The sequence below is a fragment of the Sander lucioperca genome, chromosome 10 (genome assembly GCF_008315115.2).
Source record: "Sander lucioperca isolate FBNREF2018 chromosome 10, SLUC_FBN_1.2, whole genome shotgun sequence".
Taxonomy (NCBI): Eukaryota; Metazoa; Chordata; class Actinopteri; order Perciformes; family Percidae; genus Sander; species Sander lucioperca.
In genome coordinates, this window is record NC_050182.1 from 23782988 (window position 1) to 23790285 (window position 7298).

The window sequence follows — 7298 nt, forward strand, 5'->3', positions numbered from 1 at the left end:
TGCGCTCAGTGAACGACCTCTGTCAAAACTCAGAAAACAACAAATTATCCGAAAACTGCTGAACGCACAGGCTGATATTAAACCTGCATCCTGGCTTTCACTGGACACTCTTAAGGTATTTTTTTGAAACTTGTCGACAACGAGGGAGCTACATAAAAAAAAGAGCGAGAAACCGTCCAGGGTCGCTGCGCCTCGGCCCCTCTCTCTGAATATGAGCCCCTTCAGCTCCAACCTCAGTCCGGGCTTCGCAGCCGGGCCAGCAGGCTCCACCAGGTGCTCATTTACATAACTGCACCGGCTGTGTCCAATCACGGCTCCGAGCAAGGTGTCTGATTGAATATTCCAGCAGGCACACCATCCAATCAGAGCTCCCTGTGGGCGGGAGCTGTGACCTTAACAAAACTGTAAAATTAAATTCAACGTGAAGCCTTTGGGGGCGATGGGAGTTTCTTTGTTACAGCAACGCTGAGATTTGGGGAATATGACATGTGATACAGCAGCACACAGAGTGTTTCACCTTGTTAACCCTTTGCATGTAAGAACATTTTGCTCTGATGTTTTAAAACGGATTCTTTAATAATATAAACTTGTAAACTCACTTGAATTATTATCTGTTCTCTCAGCATCTGGTCTGTGCCATTTAATGTGTACCCACAACACTCTGCCTTGGTATTTACCTCTAAAGGAAACTTTATTACAGAGTATTGGTGGTGTAACTGTATACCATTACTGCCCCTGGGCTATAATGACTCGGATTGATGGGTTTGCACGTAAAACACAGAAATGGAGCTGGAACCAGAAGAGTTGTTGATATGGCACCCTGAGGCAAAGCAGGAGTGAAATGGGAATTCATGTTTTAAAAGAGCCACATGTGTGTATGTTTATGCTGAATTACATCAAAAGTTAAACCAGTCAGAAACACAGGCTGTGCAGGAGTTACAGTATGTGTTGGTACTTGTCTGACTGAGAGGAGGGAAATTTTAGCTGGCGCTCAATCACCAGCGAGGGACAATAAAGGTCATTTAACACACACTGAGCTCCACCTTGGATAAACAGGGAAGAGGAACACTCTCTCTGCTGCCTAATGTTCACTGTTGTGTGTGAATTGTGTAATGTGTGTGTGTGTGTGTGTGTGTGTGTGTGTGTGTGTGTGTGTTTCAACTTGCATATGTACACATTATCTCACAAATCCTTTGAAATGAGGCGGTTTTGCCAATAAGTCAAATGTTTGTAACTAAAATGAAGTCAGCAAAGTGCCATGCAGTGGTGGAAAGTAACTAAGTTTACTAAAGTACATTTTAGAGGAACACTTTTTTTACTTTTCACTTTAACATACTAAACAGCAGCTATTCTGTATGACAAGTAGGCCTACTTGTACTTTTGATACATTAAGTACATTTCTTGCTAATACTCCTATACTTTAACTTATGAGGAATTTTGAATGCAGGGCTTTTACTTGTAACTGGGTATTTTTAAAGTATGGTGCTGCTACTATTTTATTTTTTGGGCTTTTTGCCTTAATTGGACAGAACAGTTTAAGACAGGAAAGTGGGAGAGAGAGGGGGATGACATGCAGCAAATAGCTGTGAGTGGGAATTGACCCTGGGCCGCTGCAGCAAGGACTGAGCCTTAGTACATGGGGCGATGCTCAACCAGGTGAGCTACCGGAGCGCCCCTGGTGCTGATACTTTTACTTAATTACATAATCTGAATACATCTTCCACTACATGATGCCATGTATTTGAGATTGCAGGTTATGAAAAGTTATTTTTTTCCCCCAGAACTAACTTGAGTGTGTGCTAATGCTTGTTTCTAATATGTGTTTTATCATATATTCATTATTATGTTAAAATGGGAGGGAGGGGGGCAAATCCCTATCCTCACCCTTTCATCCTCCCTCCCTCCCTCTCCAAGTGTCTTTTGTGTTTATAAAGACTTTAGCTGGACTTTCATCTGGCCTGGCCTCATTCTTTCTGCATATCATTAACATTCTCTCACCACTTCTCAATTCAGAGCTAAACCCAACCAAAGCACTCCTCTCTCTCTTTTTGTGTTTAATGGTTAAGCCTCCCTTTTTCAGTCCCATACAAAAAAACATAAAAACTAATCTTGCGAGCAGTTTTTTTTTCATTCTGTTATGCCGCGATGTGATCATGATTTATTAATGTTTTCTGGTTCTCATACAGGCACAGCTTTTTTTCTAAACCTTGTTTTCCAATAATGCTAAACAAATAGAGTGATGAGTTTAAGATGAAAATTAAAGGGATGATAAAGAAATCATTGTGGATATTTTAGAGTTATTATCCATTATCCACGCTCACTGATTCCCAAAAATGATCCTCTTGATGAGTGCAGTAATTGTCAGCGCTTGTTCTCTCTCTCTCTCTCTCACTCACTCACTCTCTCTCTCCACAGAGCCTTTCCCTTCTCTTTTCAGCCTTTTCTGTTGTGCACATTGTCCAACTGGCACTGCTTTGTTCGTTGTCCGGGCAACTGCAAATCCCCTGGCAGATATTATGACCTTTTTCACTATTATTTGTTCTCGACCCGGCACCTCCTTGCTCATATTCTTTGTGTATCTCACTTTCTCTTTGCCCTGATCTTTTTTTCATATTCCCTTTCTTCCTTTTTACAAAATATGCTCAGTTCCTCCGTAGAGTTTTAGTTTGTTGTCACTAAAATGCCTTTTTTCCTTCCTCCCTCCTCCCTCTCTACCCATTCTCACTTTGAGTGAAAACCAGTGTAGCATAAAAAGCAGGTCTGATCCTGTGAGGAATTCACTGAGAGAGAGAGAGAGAGAGAGAGAGAGAGAGAGAGAGAGAGAGAGTTATGTATAGCACTTTTGAGTCAGCATGGACAAGAAAACACTTGGTGCGATAGGTAAGGAAAGATAAAAAGAACGAAAAAGAATGAGTTGCCTCAAACATCAATAGTCTGTCAAGAAGAAGAAAGGAGGTTTTTCAATAGAGAAAAAAAGTGTTTAATGTTGAAAGAAAGTCTTTAAAAAAAAAAAAAAAAGTTATTGCATTCAGCAGAAAATTACCATTTTCATCTAAAGTTGCTATTGAGAAGGGATGACAGATGATCTATTGCCTGTCATTTTGAATACGCAGCCAGAATTGATCACCTCTCTTACATCACTATGGTCAAAAAACACAAACATCTGAATTAGAAATGGAAGTGTTCAACTCAAACAAAGGCATGGTACAACACACACACACACACACACACACACACACACACACACACACACACACACAGCCTGTCCACCCCCTGTCATGGTCTGACAGCTGTGCAGGGCTGCAGAGTTCAGACATCACAGATCAGTTGCAGAATGCGAAGCTTGCAGTATGTTGGGAACCGGCGTAAAACCACATACCAAGCATACTACCCCCTGAAATTTCTCCACCAGTGTCCTTTTCACGGGGAATATCCAAAACCAATAAATGTCTCCACGATGTGCAATGGTCAACATACCTCCAAAAAGCCCGCAGCTCCTTTTAGCACAAAATACCTTTTTTTTCACATGCATGTGTGATTTGAGGTCCAGGTTTGATTTAAACATACATGCATGCATGTGCGAGAGTGTGCATATGTGTAAATGTACAACTCTGGACTACATGCACCCCACCCCCCCTATGTCTGTTTACTGTGACTTTTCTGTGCTCTGTCAGTATCCGTGTCACAGGCCCGGGGCAGTTTGTATTTGATTGGCCCCTGGAGAGGATCTGGGAGCGGTGGAGGTGTCAGGGGTCACAGGGTCAGCATCTGCCTCAGGGAAAAGTTCCTGGGTGGGGGTCAGGGTGGGCGTCACAGCCCTGTAGCTCTCTTTTAGGTGTTCGGTGAGGAAACCGTCGGGTCAGCTTCTCTCACTTTCCTCAGAGCTCTCTGACTTTCCTGTCGTCTCTGTTTGTTCCCTGTTGTTTTTCTATTTTTGGATTCAAGATTGTTGGTATATTTTCTCAACAAGATAGCTCTGTCAGACTTTCTTAGGCACAACGATGGTTTAAGCTAAAAGTCTCGGGATACCGTCGTCTGGGAACCACAATGTTGTTTGTTTGTACAAACCTTTATGGCAATCCATCCAAAAGTTGTTGTGACATTTTAGTCTGGACCAAAGAACCGACTTTTAAAGTGACTCTACCGATAAAACTTCCTCTTTTGTTTGTATTTTCTGTTTTTAATGATCTTGTAACAGGAAATTACACTATTTTCAAGCAATCTTTTCTTCACCCTTTTGAAGTCAAACAGTGCTTATAGACATAGGAAAGTACTTTTAAACTTAACAGATTCATTTTACTGGCTGACTCAGTGCAGAATCTCTCATAGATACTCAACTATCTCCTGGATAAATCTGCCCCTGCCTTGAGTGTCCTTGTGATCATGCAGCTGGATGTGTGTGAAGTATGATGAGCTCAGTGTTGTCAGGGGAATGTGGGGAGAGAGAGGGTGAGGTGGGAGGGAGGGAGGCTGAGGGGAGGTGGGACTGGGTGTTGGTGTGAGGGGGTGGGGGTTGGGGTTTTTCGAGATGACCCCTCACACAGTCAGGAGTCCCTGGAGACCCTCTCAGCTGTAGCAGCACACTTGTGTCTCCTCTTCCTCGTAGCTGGAGGTGGAGGAGGAGGGAGGGGGGATGCAGACTCTTTTTGGGTGTCAGGTTTCTCTCACCCCCCCTCAGAAATCCCCTCTGTACACATGAACACACACATCTGACAGTATGGAGGACTGCAGCCTGTGCTATGGCATTTGGGAGGCTCATCTACAACTGTCACCCTCTGTTCAAACTGTACCCCCTCTAGGATTTTACTTCCCTTTTCCTCACCCCTTCCCCCTCTCCTCTCCTCTCCTCTCCTGTCTGAGCCAGCCCTTGGATGAATGGTCTCCATTTCTTCTCCAATCTCCCTGTGTTGCTAACAATAGAGCTCTGGGAATTACTCACTATAACCACCAGCGGATGTACTCTCTGATCTTCTTTGTCTGGCCCTCCACCCTATACTGTCTTTACCAATTACACGTTTAGCCTTTCCACACCCCCGGTCTTTAGCACAAACAGTCGTTTAACTTGACTGATCGCTGCCTCAAACAGTCATGTCATGTCCCCAGTGTGTGTGTGTGTGTGTGTGTGTGTGTGTGTGTGCGTGTGTGTGTGTGTGTGTGTGTGTGTGTGTGTGTGTGTGTGTGTGTGAAGACATATAATTATAGCTATCCTTTAATTATTTTAATTAATATTCAAATTGGACGAAGCCCAAAGGAGAAACAAAACGCAGCTAATATACTGAAGCAATTTTGAACGCCTTGCTTGAGGACTTTATCGCCTTGGTAACCCAAGTCTGATCTGCTTCCTGTCTCCACTGCTGGATCTCAAACTCCCTCACTTTAAAAAAAACGTTCAGGCAGACTGTTGCTGGCTCCTTGCAGGGAGAGTGAACGTTGTGGCGGTTTGGAAGCAGCTGAGGACAGGACAGGGTGGGTGGATGAGGAAGGTGGTGGAGGAGGTCGTGGGGGGGGGGACTCAGAGGGTGTGCGAATGAGTGCCATTGCAATCCAGTGAGAGGTGGTGCTAAAAATACCTACTGACACATGGGCTCCAACTCACAAACAGGGTCACAGACAAACACACAAGCCAGTGACCAAAGAGGTCTCATTCATGCACCACCATGCAGAGAAACACACATTATTCATTATAAAACATACACAACACATCAATGTGACAATTAAAAAATGTATAAAGCCAACACTATTGAAAATATAACTTAACTATATAATACTAAATCCCTCTGAGTTTGCATTGGCAGTGCTTTGTGTTTTGGAGAGCTCTATATCAAACAGAGAGCAGGCACTTTCCTCACTCAAGCACAGGTGCTCTGAACAAACAAACCCAGCTGCCATACTGTGACCCTCTGCAGAAGGAATATAGCAAAGCTGCTCTGTACACATTGTGTAGAATGCTCGCTGTGGCAAATATTGTTTCTGAGTTTACCTCATGATGACATGCTGCCGGGATGGCTTGCTAAGCACCGATCACCTGTTACAGTACTCAGGTTTGTGCCTTGGTTTCACAGGCATACAGTAACATACTTTGTTACTTCCCTCCATTGCAGATGGTGGTAGTGGAAAACCAACATGAGAAGAAGCCGAAGAGGACATCCAATCTTCAGTGCCGAGGCCTCGCCACCCTCTAAAGCACCGCTGGAGCACAGGACGCTGACTGGAGGGACAACTGCCCAAGTTGTAAATCTGTGTGTGTGTGTGTTTGTTTGTGTGTGTGTGTGTGTGTGTGTGTGTGTGTGTGTGTGTGTGTGTGTGTGTGTGTGGTCCCTGTACATAAGTGAAAATTTTAACACAGCAGAATAGGGCTCTCTGGCACAACTTCACCTACTTCCAAGGTGCATGGATAAAGAAAATTGTCTGAAGAGTTTTATCCTGAGGGGTTTGACGCCTTTTTTGGGAACTGGACTAAACTACCTGACTGTATATAAAGCAGGTCCACCTCGAGCAGCTGCAACAGTAAAATGCTGCTTACGCATTGTTACATTAATGATAACAACCCAAGAATGCCATGTAATATATCATACCATAAAATCAGTCACAGGGGACATTTTATTGCCAAATAAGCGCTTTTACTTTACACTTCTGTACTTTTACTTGAGTAAAATATCTGAATACTTCTTCCACCACTGACCCTCATTATAGTTTGTGACCCACCTTTTTTAAAGGTGATAAAACCATACAGTCGAAGGATAAAACTGATCAGGGTTGTAATATCATGTAACATTATTAACACCACAAATGGGAAGCCTGTGCACAATCAGCTTGGTGCACCTGACTATTAACTGCAGTAGAGACTCATGCTAATGCAGCCTTTGACAGCCCTCTAGTGACCACAAAGGTGTACCTGCCAGCTGAGATGTAGAACTATAATTTACTATAATGAGACTTACTGCAGTTAAGTTGTTTTTATTAGGCCAACTGGGACATTTGATTTTAATTTTTGTCTTTAAAGGAAAAGCTAACACACTATTCTTGTTCTCCCTCATTCTGATTGCTTTTTACAAATTCCCACTCACTCTTTACCTCACCTGCGTGTGTGTGTGTGTGTGTGCATGTGTGTGTCTGCAGGGCCCAGGGGACCATATGAAACCAGACTAATGAATTTTTCTGCTCTGCTTATGCTCAGGCTCTCATATGAAACCAATTCATTCTCCCTGGTCTCACCCACATGTTAGCCGGGGTCACATAGGGAGCAGGAATGGGACAAATAAAAGAGAGGGGGGAAGAGGGTCCCCACAACAACCTGA